Source organism: Phacochoerus africanus, chromosome 1, assembly GCF_016906955.1.
Source record: "Phacochoerus africanus isolate WHEZ1 chromosome 1, ROS_Pafr_v1, whole genome shotgun sequence".
NCBI classification, from domain to species: Eukaryota; Metazoa; Chordata; class Mammalia; order Artiodactyla; family Suidae; genus Phacochoerus; species Phacochoerus africanus.
In genome coordinates this window covers 160,765,170-160,788,316 of record NC_062544.1, presented here as the reverse complement: position 1 = coordinate 160,788,316, position 23,147 = coordinate 160,765,170, and the positions used below count along the sequence as shown (strand labels likewise).

Below are 23,147 nucleotides of genomic sequence, written 5' to 3'. Positions count from 1 at the left end.
CTGGTTGGTGGACAGTCAAGATTGTTCCTGTTGTAAGGAATACAAACTTAACTCAAACTGAGTCAAGCAAAACTAGGAATGTGACTATTAGATTAAAAAAGTTTCAGGGCATCAGGCATGGCTGTATCCAGGTGCTTAGATGATGCACAGGAATTGTGCCTTCTTCATCTTTCAGCAGCGCCTGCCACTGTGTTGGCTTCACTCTATAAGTTAGGGACAGTGGCAATTCCAGGCTTATGTGGAGTTTACAGCTCCTGATTTCAGAAGAAAATATTCTTGTGTCCAGTGTCCGTATTGAAAAGGGCCTCTGATTTGTCCTCTAGTTAAAGTTTTCTGGCTGTCTTGATTGACAAACCTTCCAGAAGCATGAGGAGTGATAGCAGAACAGTTTCTAAAACAAAGGGATACAAGACCAACTGCAGATGATGCTTCAAAATTCAAATTTCAGATTGTGAGGAATACTTGTATTTGAGGTGGTAGGCCTAGGAGTTAGAAAAAAGTCATTGTATTAATCTATTTTTGTATATGTTTGAAATTTTTTATTTTTATTTTTTTAATTTTTTTTTTTTTTTTTTTTTTTTTGCTTTTTAGGGCTGCGCTTGTGGCATATGGAGGTTCTTAGGTAAGGGGTTGAATCGGAGCTACAGCTGCTGTCCTGCACCACAGCCACAGCAACCCTAGGAGCCAAGTTGAGTCTGTGACTTACACCACAATTCACGGCAACGCCAGATCCCCAACCAACTGATCGAGGCCAGGAATCGAACCCACAACCTTATGGTTACTAGTCAGATTCATTTCTGCTAAGCCATATTAAAAAGTGCATTATAAGAAGGAAAAGAAGAGGAGCTTTTCTCTGTCTTGCCTTGGGACATCCCAACAAACAAGCCTGCACATCTGATTTTCCCCCTCTCATTTTTCTTCTCATTGTGTAAAGAAACCTTAATCCTTACACTCCTCTAAGCTGGGGACTGGGAGAAAAACATAATAGGTGACTTAAGATTTGTGTGATATGCTGAGTGGGGCGCGGGGTTAAGGCAGTCAGGTGCCCTTAAATCTATATCTCCATGGTTCCCAGGACAAAAGGCTTGGAAAATTCCAGCCCAGGGAGGGAAGGATGTCCATGGTGTGATCCAGTCTGCTGTTCTCCCTCTTACGGTCAGCAGTGGAGCCTCAGTTAGCGTAGACAGAACAGGTGAGGGTTTCATGTGGCGGTTTCCCATGTATGTTGTTAGGGGAAGGCCGAGATCCTCAGATGGTCACAGACTGGTGAGGAAAGTGAGACCAGGGGGTTAAGGGTCTTGCCAAGGTCACACAGTGAAGTAGCAGAGCAGAACTAGTTTGGAGCCCCCATAATTTCACATCTGAGTCTGGTATCACTTAATAGCTGTGTGACCTTGAGTAAGCCCCATGACCTCTCTGAGAGTCACTGTCCTTCACCTGTTGTGTTAGACAGAATAATGGCCCTACAGGTGTCCACGTCGCACTCCCTAGAACCTGTGAAGAGGTTTGATTACATGGCATGAGGGAATTAAGGTTGTAGATGAAATTAAGATCGCTAATGAGCTGACTCTAAAATGATCTTGGATCACCTAGATGGGCTCAATATAATCACAGGAGTCCTTATAATAAATGAAAGAGGAAAGCAGGAGAGGCAGTTGGAGTGATGCAATGTGAGAAAGACTGGGCTAGCCATCGATGGCTAGGAGGATGGACAGGGCATGAACCGAGGAACATGGTGGCCTCTGGAAGCTGGAAAAGGCAAAGAAACAGATTCTCCCCTAGAGCCCCCAGAAAGAAGTGCAATCCCATGAGCACCTTGATTTTAGAGCTCCTGATTTCAGAAGAAAATACTCCTTTGTTCAGGGTCCCTATTGAAAAGGGCCTCTGTTTTGTCCTATGATTAAAGTGTTGTGGTCATCTTGATTGACAGACCCTCCAGAATCATAAGGCATGGTATCATAGCAGTTTCTAAAACAAAGGGATGCAGGACCATCTTGACCCCTTTTGGACTTCCAACCTCCAGCATTATGAGATAATAAAATGTATGCTGTTTCAAACCACTAAGTAAGCAGGAGGCGGGTAATCATGTCTTTCTCAAAAGATTGGAGTGTGGAGTTAGGGAAGTAATGCCCAGCATGACACAGCAAGCTCCTGGGAGGTGGTAGATGCTTAATAATCAGTAGTGTTGATGGTGGGCAGCAGTAGCCATTAGCACAGAGTAGAGGGAGAGTAACTGAAGGCAAGTGTTTTTGAAGAAGCAAGGTTGGGACCTGGAGTTAAGGTTCATGGCCAGCAGGAGGCCCAGGTAGGTGGGCAAAGGCCCCAGGTAGGGAACGCCTCTGCTCTGCTGGTCCACAAGGCAATCCTCCCCCAACTCTTCAGCATGTCCGTCGGGCAGCACTGTCCTACATTGAGGACACAGGAGCTAGGGAGGGGCTGGCCTTAGGACCTCTTCCATCAAGGAGAGCCCTGCCTTAGAGATCTGTGGGGTATAGGATCTCTCTGTCTGGGCCTCCCTCAGCCTCAAGCCATTAGCTGTCTTTATGGCCTTAAAGGTGATCACTGTCACCCCCAGTGGCAACAGTGGAACTTTTTAGTGCATTCGTTACAGCCCAGGCAGTGTGGTAGGCCCTCCATAACAGAGCCTGTGTCACTGTCTCCTTCAGTCTTCGTGCCTGCCCTCTAAGGCAGGCCTTATTTCCCACATTACAGAGGAGCAGACAGGAGCTCCAGGAGCTCAGGTGACCTGCTCAAGGTCAAACAGCTTGTTGGTGGCAGAGCTAGGACTACAGCTGAACTCCTCTGGCTCCAGGTCCAGCCTCCTGGACAAGACTGATCACCAGGTGGGAAAAGACTGACTGGAAGGGGCCTGGGAGTGCTGTTTGGATGCAGTGGCACTGGGGGTGCAAGGTCCCCCAAGCCTCTAGAAGGGGGTCCCCTCCACTTGAAGGAATGCATCTCCACCCTCCTGCCCCTCTGGAATGATGGAACCCCCAGGTGGGACATGTGCTTTCCAGGACCTTGTGGGGGCATTAACTCCTGCTCTATTTCTATCTCTAGGGGTCACCAATACTGTATTAATATTTTATTTCCTCAAAAAACATATGCCGTTTGGACTGGTATTAGATGATATTGAGGAGTGTTTGTTCATTGTTGATTTTGTCAGGTGGTATTATGGATAAGTAAGAAAGTGTCCTGGCTCTAGAAAGTGTCCTTTATTTTTGAAGTGTGTAGAGAGGTGAAGTGTCATGGTGTGTACACCGTATATAAATATACTCCGGGGCAAGAGGGTGGTGGGAAGGTGACATAAACATGGAAACTTGTCAACAACCATTTGCGATGGCTGTGTTGCTGTCCATTACACTGTTTCCTCTACTTTTTTGTATGATGTAATCTTTTTTAATAATAAGTTTTTTCGGTCATTTACTGAGGCCTTAGGATGTACTCGTCTTAGGCTAAATCAGACACAGCTTTGAACTCCAGAGACCCACAAATAAATGACAACAGTGATGGACGGAGCTTGGGAGCAGGGGTGGTGGGCCTGGCAGGGGCCGTCCTCACTCCCGGGGGATGTCACCTAGTGGGACCCGATTCCGCCTCTCCCAGTTCTGGCTGCTCTTGTCGAGCTGTTTGTAGTCAGTCCAGAGACAGGTGACTCTGAGAGAGCTGGCCGTTGTTTTTTGATGCCTGATCATGCACAGAGTCCCTGCAGTGTGCCACTGCCCTTCCCCCCAGGCGGGCTGATTTGCCCTTTGTGATGGCATCACGCCTTGGCTGTGTTAGAATACCATGGTGTTTGGTCCAATGCCTTCTCACAATACATACACTTGAGGCAAATTCCATTTGTTGCCTCTGACTCCCCAGCACATTTTCTCTGGTGAATTCTGTAATCTTTGGGGTTGTACATGAAAGCTCATTTTTCAGCCTTAGCATTGGAAGAGATAATTGGATTCCCTGATCTCCCGTTAGCCTCCTCCTTCTTTGCATTTGTCCTTATCGAAATAGCCAGCTGGTAAAGAGGAGCAGCCCTCAGAGTATTTGTTCTAACTTTATCTACTCAGTATTTCCCAGGACTTTGCCAAATCTGTAACACTGTGTTGAGCATCTTTTAATACAGACATCACTGCCAGACTTGGCCAAGCGCTGGCTTCGCTGTCTAAATAACAGTGTTGTTCTTCTGCCAACACTCGATTTCTTCCCGATAAACCTTTGGACATAGGCACACATTACAGGTGACCTCTGAGTGGTGTTTTCATAAATTCTAGGTGAAATGAATTGTATCAGATCAATACATCTGTAGACTCATCACATTTTTTGAGCTGCGAGGGACTCTTAAGATGAATCTGGTACAGCTCTGTTAGCGGAGGAAACATTCATTTTAACTGCATAGTCAATTCTCAATTAACAAGGGTAATGGAGTGGAAGGAGGTCAGTGATAATCAAAAATCATGGTGAAAATAAAATTATAGTCAACAGTGGATTTTCCGGGGACTGATTAACTGGTTTGTGAATTAATTGAGGTTGAGACACAGTGGACCCCAGGATGTCATGGCCTTGGTAATTGGTCAGCAGCTGCTCACCACCTGGCCTCCACCCTCTTCTCTGTCCTGGGGAGGAGAAGGGCTTCCCTGGGGGCTGGATCAGGCAGAGCTGGGTGACCTTGGCTAAATTGGTATCATGATGGTGCAGTCTTGCCAGCTAGATGAAGGCTGCTTTTAGGGCCAGTGGCCCCCACCCCTTGAGAAGTGGTTCTCAAACTTGAGCTGCATCAGGCCCACCTTGTGAAGCCCCACATTGCTGGGCCCAGCCCCAATTTCTGAGTGAGGAGTTCTGGACTAGGGCCTAGGATTTTGCTTGTCCAACAAGTGCCCAGGTCATGTGATACTTGCCAGCCCAGAAACTACACTTGGAGAACTGTGGCTTTCCAAACCATTCTTGTCATCCCAGCTGCACATTAGAATCACTTGAAGAGCTTTTTTTAAAAATTTATTTTATTGAAATTAGTTGATTTACAGTGTCATATTAATGTCTGCTGTACAGCACAGTAATTCAGTCACACACACACATACACACACACATATTCTTTTCCATTATGGTTTATCACAGGATATCGAATATAGTTCCCTGTGCTATACAGGAGGATCTTGTTGTTTATCCATCCTGCACATGCTAGTCTGCATCTGCTAATCCCAAACTCCCAGTCCATCCCTCCCTACCCCTACCCCTGGCAACCACAAGTCTGTTCTCTGTGTCTCTGAGTCTGTTTCTGTTTTGTCCATAGGTTCCCTTGTGTCATACTTGAGATTCCACACATAAGTGATATCATACAGTATTTGTCTATTTCTGAGTGACTTCTCTTAGTGTGATAATCTCTTAAGTACATCCGTGTTGCTGCAAATGGCATTATTTCATTCTTTTTATGGCTGAGTGATATTCCATTGTGTATGTATACCACCTCTTCTGCTTCCATTCATCTGTTGATGGACATTTAGGTTCCTTCTATGTCTTGGCTATTGTAAATAGTGCTGCTGGAAACATAGGGTCCGTGTGTCTTTTTGAATTAGAGTTTTGTCCAGATATGTGCCCAGGTGTGGGATTAGTGGATCATATGGTAACTCTGTTTTTAGATTTTTTTGAGGAACCTCTGTACTGGTTTCCATGGTGGCTGCACCAATTTACATTCATCTGGGGAGCTTTTTAAACCTACTGATGCCCAATTCTATGAGAGGCTCTGGAGGTGAGGCCCAGGCATGGGCAGTTTTAAAGCCCCAGATGAGTTGAATGTGTACCCAGGTTTGATGATCCCTGCTATAAGTCATAGATCCTGACATCTGCATCCATCTCATGATTTTTCCCCCTGTCTTTACTCCCCTGTATATTTATTCAATATTCCTTTAGTTTTTATATAAATAAACCTATTTAAAAAGCAAACTATATATCCCCTTCATGTAAAAGAACTAGTTTCACAGGCCAGCTATGGGACATACCTCTAGAAAGAAACATATTAACATTCTGGCCTGGAATCTTCTTGCATCCCATCACACTTTGGGAGTCTCGATTCTAGAGCTGTGCTTTGCTCTCTCTCTCTCTCTTTTTTTTTTTTTCACATAGGTGATGGAATATACTATTTCTGCCCTTCATCCCCTCCCATGGGTCAGGCAGGGCTGTGCTAACTCTGAGCACATCTGATCTTCTCCCCACAAGAGAGGTCAGAGGCAAGTGAGAATGATTTCATTACAGAATAACCTCAATTAGAAGATAATCTTTACTTTTAAAAAAGGAATTCACCAATAGAAAAATTATCTAGATAAACTATGGTACAGCCAGGAAATGGAATACTATTTGGCAATGAAAAGGACCAAATTACTAATGGGCCCACCCCGGTGACTCTCAAAGACAGTATGCTGCAAGCAAGCCAGATGCGGAGACTATGCACTGTAAATTAGAACAGCGATGCCTGGGGACAGGGGTACTGCGTGATTGATTGGGTGGGAAGGGACAAGAGAACATTCTGGGGCAATAGGATGTTCTGTGTCTTAATAGGGCTTGGAGTTATATGGGTGCATGTGTTTGTCAAAATTCGTGTATTTCATCCCCTCAAAATGCATGTATTTCATACTATGTTTGAAAAAGGAAAAATGAATGCTAAACCAATACTAAACAGTGATATGCTTACTGAAGTGTTCAGGGGGATGTGCAGTGCTATGTGTAGTTCGCTTTGAAAGGCATCAAAAAATAATCTGTATGGATGAATGGATGGAGGGACAGATGTATGACAAAACAAGCGTAATAAAATATGAATGGTAGAATCTAGGTGGGGGATATCCAGGTGTTAAGTTCTTTCAACTTTGCAGGATGTTTGAAAATCTTTCCTATTAAAGAGTGAAGAAAAATTGACACCTATATTCATAACAACAAACAGGTGCTTCCTCCACATGCCTGAGCATCCACCACTCCCACTGCTCCTGTGGAAGACAGGCTGGAGGGTCAGAGAGGTGAGCCAGGCGTGGAAGGGTGGGGTCCTTAAGAGGGGCTACTCTGCTGGGAGAGAGGCCTGTGGCTCCCTGTGCTGGACTCCCTGCAAGAGAAGAGAGCCAAGGGTACTCCTTTCCTTCCCCCAGTACAGGTGTGACCTGCAACTACCACCTAGACCCTGTCATAGAAAGGCAGGTACAAGGGGGTGAGGAAGAGAGGAGCTTCTCAGGCTCCTCCAACCAGCAGAACTCCAGAACCTGCCACCCCAGTGTCTCCCCAGGTATCCTGAACCCAGGGATGTGGCTGGGGGCGCTGTGGAGGTGCTGAGGCATGAGCTTCCCATCATGGGGCTCAGGCAGATATGTGGTGGGCAAGAGTGGCCTTCTCAGGCCTGGTAGTGGGCTGTCTAGGGTGCTCACAGCACTGACCAGGGACCTGAGGCACCTCTCCAGACTGTAGGATCCTCCCTGCCCTCTGCACACCCCCACTGCACACCCCCACGACATACCACAACACACCCATGACACACTTCTACAGCACAGCTCTGAAACCAAAACACCTCTGACTTAAACCCAGTCTCAACCCGGGTTGGGACTTGAGCCCACAGTTTTTTAAATTAGAATCACTCACCTGGTGTCTGCACTTAACTGAGGCTCAGGTTCTTTGTGTCTCAGTGCAGAAGGAACTCAGCAAGAGACAAAGTGCTAGGCAAGAACAAGATTTATTAAGATAGGATGCTTGTGGAGTTCCCGTCGTAGCTCAGTGGTTTAATGAATCTGACTAGGAACCATGAGTTGGTGGGTTCAATCCCTGGCCTCACTCAGTGGATTAAGGATCTGGTGTTGGCATGAGTTGTGGTGTAGGTCACAGATGTGGCTCGGATCCTGTGTTGCTGTGGCTGTGACTTAGGCTGGCAGCTACAGCTCCAATTAGACCCCTAGCCTGGGAACTTCCACATGCCATGGGTGCGGCCCTAGAAAAGACCAAAAAAAGAAAAAAAAAAAGGAATGAATGAAAAAATAAATAAATAAAACATCTGGTTAGTCCATTAAAAAAAAAAAAGATAGGACGCTTGTGAGTGAGAGAGGCAAATGGGTATGTGAGAAGGCTCTGCCCCCAGGATTAGGTGAGCTATGTTTTTATAATCCGAGGAAAGTGGGGCGGAGGAAAAGTTTGGTTTCTTCCTCATTCTTCAAGTAGACAGCAGGCTTACTTCATTCGTTCCTCTTTGGCATCAGGTAAGACAGTATTTGACCCTATGAGGTCAAACTAGGACTGTCCTGGTGCTTACTCGGAGCAGCAGAAGGGTGGTAACCTATGTCAGACTGTGCTGAATCATCTCAGGTTTCCAGGTAATGAGGGTCTCCTACTTTGGAATGTCATCTTTCCCTTAAATTCCTGGCCTTAAGGATCCTTATCTTGCTGAACTTGAAGGCAGGCCTCATTTTATCTTTCACTTAATGACCTGAGGCATATCTCGTGCCTTTACTTATGGTTTTATTGTTGAGAAAGCCTGCTTTGTTTGATGGCTTTTTTGAGTGATCATTAACTTAGAGAGGTTTGCTTCCCTATCTGTGGTCCCTTTTCTAGGACCTCTACAACTACCTGCGGAACTATCCTACTCTGTCTCTATTAACTCCACAAAACATCTGTTGACTTGGAAAAAATATACAGTGTACATTTATTCAGTTTCTTGCTGAGGACTATAGCCTGGGCAACAGATTCTCAGATAGCTCTGAGGAAGTAAGGGAAGGGGTCTGTATATATGTGATTTTGGTGAAGGGGCTACCTGTAATCCAGCACCCTTCTTGGTAGAAGGTTGCCGCTCATCACGAGGAATAAACATCTTAGTGGTTTTGGTAGGGATGGAGTAGGATAGTTACACAGGTTGTTGTAGAAGTCCCAGTAAGGGACCATAGACGGAGAGGGAAACCCAGCGAACTTTGGGAGATCACTGTAAGTTAATAATTGCTCAAGAACGAAGGACTGTCATGGCCCATCCCCATAATTATACCCACATAGCAAACCTGTCATGAAACATCTCCCAGAACATGATTTCCGCCACACACAGTGCAGCACAGCCCCTCTGTCATCTGCCTTTGACCTCCCCACATCCACCCCACAACTCCCCATGAGACACCCCATAGACCCATCCTCTGTCAAATGCTTATGATACCATGCCCAACACAGCCACAGCACACTCCCTACTGGCTGTGCGCGTGCGTGTGCATAGACACACACACAATCACACATCTCTGAATAGAGGCCCCCTTTCCTTTGCTATTGATGGTAGGGTACATGCATTACCCTTTTCTTACCTTTCCCTACTTACAGGAATGAGAACAATTTACTCTTGAGGGAAGGATTTATGATTGTTGTCTAAAGGATGGCTCATATGCTGATTACGTCTATTGTTTCTTGCAGAAATGAATGAGCCCATCTTGAATACCAAAGAGCCTGGCACTTGGGCGTGGGGGCTGGGGAGAGGGCAGGCTGAGTCCCTCTGATTTCTGTACCTTCAAGGCAGTGGAGAGTAAAATGATATGGCTTTTGTGATCAGAGAGGGGCTTATCCTTGCTCTGTGTTTCCTCTCTTTGGAGGAGCCCCAGGCTTCTGTGTCCCCATCGGAAACAAGATAATATGGATTTTTCTGCACGGTGTTTGCAAAGATTAAAGGTAATACGAAAGATAGTGTAGTAACAGGCACAGTATAGGTGCTACCAAAATATGAGTTAGACCTAAAAAGTACCTAGTAATAACTTTTAATGTTGTCATTGTTCCTAGGATTGTTGATTTATGATGATTGTGATTTATTTTGGTCATCCAAGAGGGTTGAAAATGTGAAGAGGGCAGCATTTAGAACTTCCACAGCTACCAAGCCATGAGCTTTTGTTGTGACCCTAAATGACACTTTGAAATTTCAAGTAGCTGCTTGTTGTTTTTTCCATGTCTGACCCTTAACTGGTGAGCAGGGACTGGGTCCTCCGAACCCTCAAACTTAGGACTGAGCACAGTCCCACATGGAAGATGTTAGGAATTTGGATGCTTGGCATGGTTTCTTGATGAGCAAGTCATCCCAATAATGAAACTGTGTAGCTCATCAGAGCTGGGCTTTCGAAACAAAGCTGCCAACGGCACCTTTCAAAGCCGCAAAACCACGGCCGTGTTCTCATTTACATGCTACTCTGTCAATTAACGTTACATGCCAATTAAATGGGACATTAAGCTGCCAATAGGCATGCAACTCTGCATGCTAGCATCCTCTCCACTTCACTTAGTGACCTGAATTCCTTGCCTCCCATCCATTCCCAAGGCCCTTCCTCACTCACATCCCAGGCCCCTCCAGGACCAGAAGGCATGGCTCTGCCCTGCATTGGGTCTCCTCTGGGAAGGGGGTTTGTGACACCAATGAGTAAGGCTGGATCTTGTAGAATTCCAATCAGAATGTGAGCAAATGTTTCAGTTGCTTGGGAGCATCTGCATTAGCAACAATCTCACCTTTAAAAATTCCTCCTAGAAGCAGAAAAAGCAAAAGTTAGTGCCCAAGAGACCCACCTGCTACTTAAAGCAACCCGTTTTCAGGGAGCCATTCTGTCCCCAGCCCATCTCTGCCTGGTGTTAGGTAAACTGATCACGGTGAGCAAATGCACCTATCCAGAGAGTCTGGTCTGACATGGCCTGCGAGCTCGCATTTCATTTTTCAAACCTTCGCTATTATACTGCCATTGGTGAAAGATGCAGCAGTGCTTAATTCTTCCCTGCCTCTGTGGCTCGGGCACTTTAGTCATTTAAAAGCATTTCTTTTCCTTCTTCATCAAGAGAAGTAAAAATAATTATAATAGAAAATGGGTAATTTGCAGCTACAATGCCAGGCTGATAATCAAAAACTTGTAAATGGAAACATGAGCATATGTTTATCACTTCTTGAAATTAGGATGCAATTGAAAGTAGCTGTGGCCTCAAAGAGAGAGCATTATGGGAGGGAAAACAGGCTGAGTTGGAGACCTGCCTGCTAATGAGGCTTGTAGGTTGCTGTCGCCTCAGTGGTGAATAAAGGAAGGTGCCCTGGGGGCTGCTTCGCCATTTAGGAGACCCTTAGGTAAGTAATCACTTGCAGATTAGTTACTCCCCTGTGTGAAACCATGCAGGGGCTTACCACCATCAGGATCAAGTTCAACCTTGCAACACAGAACACAAGGCAACCAGGCCCTGGAGAACCATGTCATTCCCACTGCTCTTCTGTAGACCCTCTAGCATCCCTCACATGCCCTGTGCCCTCCCCTGGCCCCCACTCTCCCAGGCTTTGCAAACACTGTTTTCTCCTCCCAGCTCATTCACCTGCCTAACTCCTATTCATCCTTCAAAACCCAAAACATCTGTTACTTCCTCTTGGAAGCCTTCTATACTCCTTTTGTATACTCTCAGCCTAGTTGGGCAGGGGGCTCTCTTCTGTTCAGGCACCCTCCGTTTCCATTTATACCAGTTCCAGTATGCATTGTGAACATCAGGTAACCCATCTGGCCCCCAGCAGCCCAGTCAGAGAGCCTTCTAGGTAGGAATGTGGCTTACCCTTCTGGCTCCTGGCATAGTGCCTGACACATAGTAGATGCTGATTGATGTTTACTGAATGGAGGAATTATTAATGGCAGTGAGGGAGTTTGGAACAATTTTAAAGTTTGTCTTTAAAACACAGTTATCACATTGATCAAATAAATCCATGATGCATTCCACAGCCAACTGGGAGATTTGGATCCTCTGTGTCCATGTTCATTTTTGTGATGAACTGACAGGTGGATCATGAGGCAGGCCTGCCTAGTTGTCAAGTCAAAAGCAAAATTGTCCAGAGAGACATCATGGTTTTGCTTCAGTTTTAAATTCTACATGCCTCTGAATCATAATCAGGACAGCGGTGTGCTTACTGCTTGGCGTCTTGTTTTCGTGATCTTATTTTCATGCTTTCGGTGTGAAAAGGAGGTCAGTCTTATTAGTGAAGGGTTTGTGAGCTCAGAAAGCAAGTTTATCTCCATTTATGCCCTTGCTCTGTAACCCAGTGTCCAGCCTCTCTCTTCCTGCTGCTACATGGACACATTGGCCAATGGCTGGCTTTCTCCTCATTGCCCTTATTCTGAGCTGGTTCTGGGTTCATGGGCAGTAAGGGTGCAACATTTGCATTTAAATCAGCCCCCTGGTTTCAAGCTGACTTTATTTTTACCTGCAAGTTTACTTACTAGAGTGGAGACTCACTTTCCAGCTAAATTAGTTACCTCTCACACCCCAAGCCATGGGGAAGAAGGGAGAAAGGTGTGATTCCTGCCCAAGGGTCTTACCTTTAAGACACTCACATAGACTTGGGGTTTGAGATTGGCATATGCACACTGAAGTAAATGGAAAGATTGGCAAATGGGATCCGCTGTGTAGCACATCTAACCAATATCCTGTGATAATCTCTGTGGGAAAAGAATCTGAAAGAGAATGGGTGTGTGGAACTGAATCGCTTTGTTGTACAGCAGGAATTGCCACAACCTTATACATCAACTATACTTCAATCAAACTTAAAAAAAAGAGTGGGGATGTTCCAGAGACATCCTTGGTCCGGGGCTGTGCCATCATGTGACTCTATGTGTGCTGTGTCCTCTGCCAGCTCCTGGGACCCAGGGACCTGAGGAAAGGAGTCTGGACTGGGAGTGAGAAGCAGTGTGTGCCCAACTGGATCCCTTAGCTCGTCTCCATCCTCCTGACCCTTGAGCCATGCAGCTGCACGCAAGAGCCAGTATCTCTGGCCCCTGGCATTTGGCTCTGAGATGCGACCATACCCTGGGTCCAAGTTAGAACATTTTGTCCTCTGTGTGACTCTGGCCGTGAGTCTACTTAGGGAGGGGTGGGGGGCCTCAGCCCCCTGGATTTGCTAGAGAAAGTTCTTGAGCTGGGGAAGGGTGCGTACTGGTCTGTAGGGAAGCTCATTTCTCCATTTAGCCAGCATTTCCTAAGCCCAGATCATGTTCCAGTCCCATACCAGACATAGAGATCCTAAAGGCAGTGCGCTGAGCCAGACTCTAGTGGTCTGGAGCACATAATCCGGTGGGGAAGGCAGGCGGTGGGTGCACACACCGACCCCCACTCCCCAGGCCTGGCCCAGCCCCCTGCCTGAATTCTCCTGCCCCACCTTGTGCAGACTGCACCCATCAGTCACTTAATGTTGTTTGCAAAAGTGTTGGTGGGGTTCCCACTGTGGCTCAGTGACAACAAACCCGACCAGTACCACTGAGGATGCGGATTCGATCCCTGGCCTCACTCAGTGGGTTTAGGATCTGCTGTTGCCGTGACTGTGGTGTATGTTGGCAGCTGTAGTTCTCATTTGACCTCTAGCCTGGGAACTTCCATATGCCACAGGTATCACCCTAAAAAACAAAAACAGAAAAAGCCAAAAGTGTTGGTGTCTGTTATACGTGTCATAAATCACATTATTAAATGTTACGTGAACTGATGGATTTTGAGTATGAAAGCAAAAAGTAGGGTTTTTAAGTTTTATTGGAGTATAGTTGATTTACAGTGTTCTCTTAGTTTCAAGTGTACAGCAAAGTGAATCAGTCATGCACATAAATATTTCCATTTTTTTTCCCATATAGGTTTTTACACACCACTGAGTAGATTTTCCTCTGCTATACAGCAGGTTCTTGTTCATCATCTATTTCATACATTAGTACGTATGTGTTTTTCCCACCCTCCAAATTTTTCCCTCCCTTCATTCGTTTCACCTATGTATTGTAACCATAAGATTGGTGTTTAAATCTGTAAATTTCTTTCTGTTTTTTAACTAAGTTCTTTTGTATTGTTTTTATTAATACTACATATAAGTGATATCATGTGATATTTGTCTTTGTCTAACCTCACTTAGTATGATAATCTCTAGGTCTGTCCATGTTGCTGCAAATGGCATTATTTCATTCTTTTTTATGGCTGAGTAATATTCCATTGTATATATGTACCACATCTTCATCCATTCCTCTGTGGATGGACATTTAGTTTGTTTCCATGTCTTGGCTATAGCACTGCAGTGAACATAGTGAACTTGTAAATAGTACTGCAGTGAACATAGGGGTGCATGTATCTTTTCGAAGTAGAGTTTTCTCAGGGTATATGCCTAGGACTGAGATTGATGGATCATATGGTAGTTCTATATTTAGTTTTTTAAGGAACCTCCATATTGTCCTCCATAGTGTAAGAGTAGTTTTTGTTTTCTTTTTTTTTAAATATTATTTTTATTATAGTTGATTTATAATGTTCTGCCAATTTCTGTTGTACAGCAAACTGACCCAGTTATACATATGTATATACATTCTTCTTCTCACATTATCCTCCGTCATGTTCCATCACAAGTGGTTGGAGATAGTTCCCTGTGCTGTATCTCATTGCTTATCCACTCGAAATGTAATAGTTTGCATCTACTAACCCCACACTCCCAATCCATCCCACTCCCTGCCACCCGGCAAACTCAAGTCTGTCCTCCATGTCCATGATCTATTTCTGTTTTGTAAATAGATCATTCGTGCCATGTTTTAGACTCCACATATAAGCGATATCATATGGTGTCTTTCTCTTTCTGACTGACTTCACTTGGTATAGGACTCTAGTTCCATCCATGTTGCTGCAGATGACGTTATTTTGTCCTTTTTATGGCTGAGTAGTATTCCATTGTACCACATCTTAATCCATTCATCTGTTGATGGACATTTAGATTGTTTCCATGTCTTGGCTATTGTGAGTAGTGCTGCAGTGAACATAGGGGTGCATGTATCTTTTTCAATGAAAGTTTTGTCCAGATGTATGCCCAGGAGTGGATCATATGGATCATATGGTAGTTCTATATTTAGTTTTGTCCATATGTATGCCCAGGAGTGGATCATATGGATCATATGGTAGTTCTATATTTAGTTTTCTGAAGTATTTCCATACTGTTTTCCATAGTGGTTGTACCAATTTACATTCCCACCAGCAGTGTAGGAGGGTTCCCTTTCCTCCACATCCTCTCCAACATTTGTTGTGTGTTGACCTGTTAATGATGGCCACTCTAACTGGTGTGAGGTGGTACCTCGTTGTTCTGATTTGCATTTCTCTAATAATTAGTGATGTTGAGCATTTTTTCATGTGCCTGCTGGCCATCTGTGTGTCTTCTTTGGAGAAATGTCTATTTAGGTCTTCTGCCCATTTTTTAATTGGGTTGTTTATTTTTTTGTTGAGTTTTATGAGTTATTTGTATATTTTGGACATTAAACCTTTGTTGGTTGAGTCATTTGCAAAAATTTTCTCCTATTCTATGGGTTGTCTTTTCGTTTTTTTAATGGTTTCCTTTGCTGTGCAGAAGCTTTTGAGTTTAATTAGGTCCCATTGGTTTGTGTCTTTATTGCAGGAGGTGGATCAAACAAGATTTTGCTGTAATTTATATCAAAGAGCATTCTTCCCTATGCTTTCCATTAGGAGTTTTATAGTATCTGACCTTATATTTAGGTCTTTAATCCATTTTGAATTTATTTTTGTGCTTGGTGCTAGAAAATGTTCTAATTTTATTCTCTTACACGTGGTTGTCCAGTTTTCCAAGCACTATTTATTGAAGAGATTGTCTTTCCTCCACTGTATGTTTTTACCTCCTTTGTCACAGGTTAGTTGACTATAGGTGCTTGGGTTTATTTCTGGGCTTTCTATCCTATTCCATTGATTTCTGTATTTCTGTTTTTATGCCAGTACCATACTGATTTGATGACTATAGCTTTGTAGTAGTATCTGAAGTCAGGGAACCTGATTCCTCCAGTTCCTTTTTTTCTTTTCAATATTGCTTTGGCTATTTGAGGTCTTTTGTGTTTCCATACAAATTTTGAAATATTTTGTTGCAGTTCTGTAAAGAATGTCCTTGGTAATTTTATAGGGATTGCATTGAATCTGTAGATTGCCTTAGGTAGTATTGTCATTTTGACTATATTGATTCTTCCAATCCAAGAGCATGGTGTATTTTTCCATCTATTCATGTTTTCTTTGATTTCTTTCATGAGCATCTTATAGTTTTCAGAGTACAAGAATTTTGTCTATTTAGGTAGGTTTATTCCTATGTATTTTATTCTTTTTGATGCAATTGTAAATGGGATGTTTTCCCTAATTTCTCTTTCTGGTCTTTCACTGTTAGTGTATAGAAATGCAGTTGATTTCTCTGTGTTAATCTTATATCCTGTGACTTTACCAGATTCTTTGGTGAGCTCTAATAGTTTTCTGGTATTGTCTTTAGGATTTTCTAGGTGTAGTGTCATGTCATCTGCAAACAGTGGTAGTTTTATTTTTTCTTTTCCAATTTAGATTCCTTGTATTTCTTTTTCTTCTCTGATTGCCACTGCTAGAACTTCCAGAACTTGAATAACATTGGCAAAAGAGGACATCCTTGTCTTGTTCCTGATCTTAGTGGAAATGCTTTCAGTTTTTCATCATTGAGAATGATTTTAGCTGTGGGTTTATCATAAATGACTTTTATTACATTGAGGTAGTTCCCCTCTATGCCCACTCTCTGGAGAATTTTTATCATAAATGGGTTTTGAATTTTATCAGAAGCTTTTTGTGTATCTATTGAGATAATCAGATGGTTTTTAATTTTCAGTTTGTTGATGTGGTATATCACAGTGATAGATTTGTGGATATTGAAGAATCCTTTCATCCTTGAGATAAATCCTACTTGATTGTGGTGTATGACCTTTTAAATGTATATTTATTTGTAGTTTGCTAATATTTTGTTGAGGATTTTTGCATCTATGTTCATCAGTGACATTGGCCTATAATTTTATTTTTTGTGTGGTATCTGTCTGGTCATGGTGGCTTCATAGAATGAGCTTGGGAGTATTCCTTCCTCTGCAATTTTCTGAAGTTTCAGAAGAAGAGGTGTTGACTCTTCTCTGAATGTTGGTAGAACTCAGCTCAGAAGCCCTCAGGTCCTGGACTTTTGTTTTTGGAAGTTTTTAAATCACATTTTCAATTTCAGCACTTGTGATTGGTCTATTCATATTTTTTATTTATTTCTGGTTCAGTCTTGGTAGGTTGTGCCTTTGTAAGAATCTGTCCATTTCTTCTAGGTTGTCCATTTTATTGGCATACAGTTGCTCATAGTAGTCTCTCATGAGCCTTTGTATTTCTGCAGTGTCAGTTGTAACTTCTCCTTTTTCATTTCTAATTTTATTGACTTGAACGCTCTCCATTTTTTTCTTCATGAGTCTGGATAACAGTTTATCAATTTTGTTGATCTTTTCAAAGAACCAACTTTTGGTTTCATTGATCTTCTCAATTGTTTTCTTTGTCTCTCTTCTGCTCTCATCTTTATGATTTTTTTCCTTCTACTAGTTTTGGGCTTTGTCTGGTCTTCCTTCTCTAGATGTTTAAGGTGTAAGGTTAAGTTGTTTATTTGAGTTTTTTCTTCTTTCCTGAGATAAGATTGTATTGCTATAAACTTCTGCCTTAAGAACTGCTTTTGCTGTGTCCCATAGGTTTTGGATTGTTGTATCTTCATTGTCTTCATTGTGCTTATCTCTATGTATCTTTTATTTTTATTTATTTTTGTCTTTTTTTTATGGCCGCCTCATGGCATGTGGAAGTTCCCAATTAGGGGAACTAATTGGAACAATTGAACTAGGGGTCTAATTGGAGCTGCAGCTGCCAGCCTACACCACAGCCACAGCAATGCAGAATCCAAGCTGTGCCTATGACCTACACCACAGCTCATAGCAACACCAGATCCTTAACCCACTGAGCAAGGCCAGGGATCAAACCCACATCCTCATGGATACTAGTAGGGTTTGTGACCACTGAGCCATGACAGGAACACCTCTCTATGTATCTTTTAATTTCCTCTTTGATTTCCTCAATGATCTATTGGTTGTTCAGTAGCATATTGTTTAGCTTCCAGGAGTTGATTTTTTGCTATTTTTTTCTTGTAGTTGATTTCTAGTCTCATAGCATTGTGGTCAGAGAAAATGCTTGAAATTATTTCATTTTTTTTTTTAAGTTTACCAAGGCTTGATCTGTGGCCCAAGATGTGATCTATTCTGGAGAATATTCTGCGTGCACTTGAGAAGAAGGTATATTCTGCTGCTTTGGGGTGAAAAGTTGTATAGACACCAATTAAATCTCTTTGGTCTAGTGTATCATCTAAGGCCTGTGTTTCCTTGTTGATTTTCTGTCTGGATGATCTGTCCATTAAAAATATGGAATGCTTCATGAATTTGCATGTCATCTTTGTGCATGGGCCATGCTAATCTTCTCTGTGTTATTCCAATTTTAGTATATGTGCAACCTAAGCGAGCACAAGAGTAGGGCTTTTTGAAAAGTGGCTTGAATGTTTTGAAAGGACTCAAAAAGGTGAGAGTGACTGCCCCTCTCCGCTAACATGAGGTGTTGGTGAAAAAAACTTGACTATTTTTATTGGGGGTGGTGGAGGCAGGGGAATCGAAACACTCAGGCAGACCCTTGCCCTCAGTGTCTTCTAGTGTGTCCTTAGGAACCCTCTCCACCTAAAAGAAGCTGGCCTGGAGAGTTGTCGCTGATGGATGGGGTTTGTGAAAACGCCAAAGCCTGCTCCAAAAGCAAAGCCTTGGCCCTGCATCAGATCATTTATAAATGTATAGGTTTAATTTAAAGCTAAAGTTCACCCAGACATTTTTTTGGAGTGATTCCCTGCTTCGACCATTTTTTTTCTGCTTTACCAAGCCAGCCGAGGCTGCAGGAGAGGGCTTCTGCCACAGCTAGAATGGGGCTGAGGGCCGACTGCTAGAAGCTGAGACTTACCTGCTCAGTGGAAGCCATATCATGGACCACCTCTCTGTGTTGTCTATGAGCTCGGGCTCTATCCTGAGAACAGAGGGGAGCAGGGGAGGGACAGTGTATATTCAGGAGAGGCTGCACTGGGAGTGGGGAGCAGGACAGTCTGTGTGGCCCCATGGATGCAAGGAAGGCCAGGGCCAGCTGCCTCAGAGGGGTTGAAGAAGAAAGGAGGTCAGAGAGAGGTCTAGGAAGAGGAGTGGATAGGATTCAGTGATGGATGAATTGAGAGAAGGATGGTGGTGGTAAGAAAGAGAGGGACCCAGAATTCCTCTCGAATAACTGCATGGTTGGTGGTGCTGTCTGTTTATGGAGAATTGGAGAAAATAGTATAGATAAACTGAGGGGAGGGGCATTCTAGGTGGAGAGAAGAGCACCTGGGAAGGAAGGAAGCAAGAGGCTCCTGGCCAGATGCCTGCATCATTTAGCGAGCATTTATTAAATACCATCTGTGTACCAGGTTGAAGGCTAGGAATGTTGGGAACAAGCATGCTGTTCTCAGACACAGAGGAGGAAGGGCCAGCCTGGGAGGGACTTGGCTGCTGGACGGGTAGTGAGGCGTGGGCTTTCTATCCCCAGGGCTAGTGACTTGGGAAGATGATCCACTTTTGTGGAGAAACAGTGCATCATGGCTGGTTGAGTTCTGAGAGGTGGAAAACAGCAAGTGGGATGGTGCTGGTCCCTGGACAGACGCCAGAAACTTGCCTTAGGAAGTGGAGGCAAAAGAGCAGAGGGAGAAGTCAGCTTTTTATAGTTTTCTATTTTTTAATTAAACTGTTTTTTTGTTTTTTAAAAAAAACCCTTTGTATGAGATTTTTAACAATATCACTTACCTTTTGCACATCTCATGACACATTGAGAAGTGTGAGGCTTTTTTGCATCAGAATTTTTTTTTTTTTTTTTTTGGCTATGCCTTGCCCACGACACATTCAAGCTCATGGGCCAGGGGACGAACCCATGCCACAGCAGTGACCTGAGCCACTGCAATGACAGCACCAGATCCTTTACCCACTGAACCACACAGGAACTCCTGCATCAGGATTTTTTAACAAACCATCGTGGAGTCTGTTTTTATTTGCAGAATGGCCTCTTAGGAACCTTTTACCCTGAGCATAAGTATTTTTATAAACTGGAGTAGAGACAGGAGATGACAGAATAATACCAATAGGGAAACATTTGTGAAGCAGGGATTCCTTAAACTGGAACGTCTCACTTTTTTTTTCTCTCTGTATCCATCCGTTGCTTTAACATCTTAAATCTATGGTTTCAACTAAATAGGGGTAAGATGCTTAGGGTGAAACCCACTTTGTACTTTCAGTTTGAGTGTTTAAATCCTCTTTTGAGTAGATGTGCCTCTCCTGGTTAAGCATCTCAAGCTCAGGTTTTTCTTCTCTGGCCTCTGTCTCTGGACCTGTAGAGTTCCCGGCAGCCAAAGCTGTTCGCTCTCGCAGAGCAGCATTTGGTTCTACAGTGATTTGGTTCTTCTTTCTCGGGGGAAAGAAGGGATGGTGGTTTACTGGCTCTCCATCCCCTCTCCCAGGGGAAGAGACTGTGGGGCATCTGTTCACTCTTGCTTTCAAAATTAAAGTGGATTGAATTTAGTTTTGAGAATTTTGCTGTTGGGGACCTGGGAATCCAGGCTGTGAAGCCACCCAAGCTGTCATCCCCTGGTTCCCACCCAGGTCTGAAGACACAGCTGGAAAGCCAGCGGTGTGGGGCCGGATCCCCACTCGTTCCTCCTCCCTATGTAGCCTTGAACAAAATTCACTTCTCTGAGCCCCAGTTTTCTCATCTGCAAAGGAGGAATAATTGCATTGAATGGAAATAATAGGTATAAGCGGCTAGCACCAGTGCCCCATAAATATAATATGACTCAAATGCTATCTCTGTAGCTTTCCTTGGCTCATCCACACAGAGCCACTTTGCCTTGTTTCTGGTCCCCCTGGCATTTTGTGGGTACCCACATTTAATTGGCTTATGGCTCTTGTCTCATGGGGCTCTTCCACCAGCCATGGGCCACCTCTAGAATGAGATTGCTGCTGAATCACCTATCAGAGCCCCTACCCGGCCTGAGCACTTGACTCAGGGCAGACCCCAAGGTGCAGGTCTTCCCCAGGCACGTGTCCTTCCAGCATCACCTCCAGCCTGGGCTCAGGCTGAGGACCTGGACCTTTCCTTTTCTGCCCTGAAGCTGGGTGGAAGAGGAAGGCTGGACACAGGTCAAATAGTCCAGCAGTGGATGGGAGCTTCCTGAACACCTGGGGGGAGGTGATAGGCATTTAGAGAAATACTTGCTTTGGAACAGCAGAGGAGAAATGGCAGGGACAGGAGCTCTGAGTCACAGCTGCAGAAGCTCTGACAGGCCATTAGGAGGATGGTGGGGGTGTGCCGGGTAAAATGAAAGAAGGCCGTTGCGTACCCCTGGCCGGGACACTGAGGCCAAGACCCTGGTGTTTGCTCTGTCCTCAGACCAGCCAGCTCCCACAGGCAGCCCGCACTGTACCTCCAGCTTGGACCACCTTAACTCCAGCAGCTGCCTTTTGAGATGTGCCCCTGGGTTCGCAAGAGCCTGGAATCTCATCATCGGATGGAAAAGCAGTTCAAAGCCCTTGGCAGTGGGTCAGCAGTATCATCTTCAAATAAAGTGCCGCGTGTTATTAGCTTCCGCTCTCTTAATATCACGGATGTTAGGCAGACTTCCTCCTCTCAGGATAACCTCTGGCTTTTGACTCATTTGGCGTGAATATATGTGGAATCCTCGGTGGAGGTTTTAATCAAATTTTTTCCCCTTCAGATTACTTAGAAATATGCTTTCTCCAGCTAAGGCCCACTACAAAAACTGCTTTGCCAAAAAATGGGACTTCTTAGAAGACTTAGAGATAAAAACCATAGAGTGGGAGCCATTGTATAGTTTCTTACTCAGGAGTTTTCATGTTACAAATGTTTTATGCTCTGCAGGTCTCTCTATATTATCATTTCTGTCAAAGTTCTTCATCTAACCAGGCCGGAGTGAGTCTCCTGCATTTTTACAAATTCTTGCAGAAATTATAGTTAAGGTGTCATGACAACTCTGTACCTCTTATTTTCCAAAAAACATTTTCCTTTTACGGTTGAAATGTTCATGCTCAATTAAATTAGGCGATTTTTAAAAAATAATCATTTCTGAGGTATTGGACTGAGGAAGATTTTGTATTTTTTATGAAAAAGACTATGCAGTGGTTTTCTGTGGTTATTTCTTGGATACTGCTGTTGAGAGGAAATCAGATATTCCTTTTTGTAAGTGAAGTTTTGAAATCTCCCCTGAAGGGTTTTAGAAATAAGAGAGCTACTTCTCCCCTGGAATGATGTCAGTGACTTCTGCCTCCAGGAAAGGAAATGGAATAGAGAATCCCTCCAGGTCCTTTCCAGCCTTATATTTTTCTGAATTTATTACCTGCACAAAAAAAGGGCCTTTGGCATCCTCTGCTTTTGTTTCAGACTGCTGGTCTCATTAGGCCCTTGTGATGCGGATTGGAGGTCATGATGCAGTCCTTGGAGAAAACATAAAAAAAATCTCCATAACCCGAGATACCACCAAAAAAGAAAACTATCGCCCAATATCTTTGATGAATATAGATGCAAAAATTCTCAACAAAATCTTAGCCAGCCGAATCCAACAACATATCAAAAAAATTATACAACATGACCAGGTTGGGTTCATCCCAGGTTCACAAGGATGACTCAACATACGCAAATCAGTCAGCATCATACACCACATTAACAAAAAAAAAAAAAAATCATATGATCATCTCAATAGACGCAGAAAAAGCATTTGACAAAGTCCAACATCCATTCATGATCAAGACCCTCGCCAAAGTGGGTATAGAGGGAACATTCCTGAATATAATCAAAGCCATTTATGAGAAACCCACAGCAAATATAATCCTCAATGGGGAAAAACTGAAAGCCTTCTCACTCAAATCTGGAACAAGGCAGGGATGCCCACTCTCACCACTGCTCTTCAACATAGTTTTGGAAGTCCTAGCCACAGCAATTAGACAAACAAAAGAAATAAAAGGCATCCATATAGGAAGAGAAGAGATCAAACTGTCACTGTATGCAGATGACATGATACTATACATAGAAAACCCTAAGGACTCAACCCCAAAACTACTTGAACTGATTCATAAATTCAGCAAAGTAGCAGGATATAAGATTAACATTCAGAAGTCAGTTGCATTTCTCTATACCAGCAATGAAATACTAGAAAAGGAATACAAAAACACGATACCTTTTAAAATTGCACCTCACAAAATCAAATACCTCGGAATACACCTGACCAAGGAGGT

The 23,147-nt window shown here is 43.7% G+C and overlaps 1 protein-coding gene and 1 non-coding gene across 3 annotated transcripts in view; one reads left to right on the top strand and one right to left on the bottom strand.

Moving 5' to 3' along the window:
* The window catches only part of NMNAT3 (nicotinamide nucleotide adenylyltransferase 3), a 131,037-nt gene that overhangs the window by 13,349 nt on the left and 94,541 nt on the right, over positions 1-23,147 (top strand). The gene's annotated exons all lie outside the window — the stretch shown is intronic.
* On the bottom strand, positions 18,201-18,307 carry LOC125113834 (U6 spliceosomal RNA). Its single transcript, XR_007131615.1, has one exon. It is a non-coding gene; the product is annotated as a U6 spliceosomal RNA (small nuclear RNA).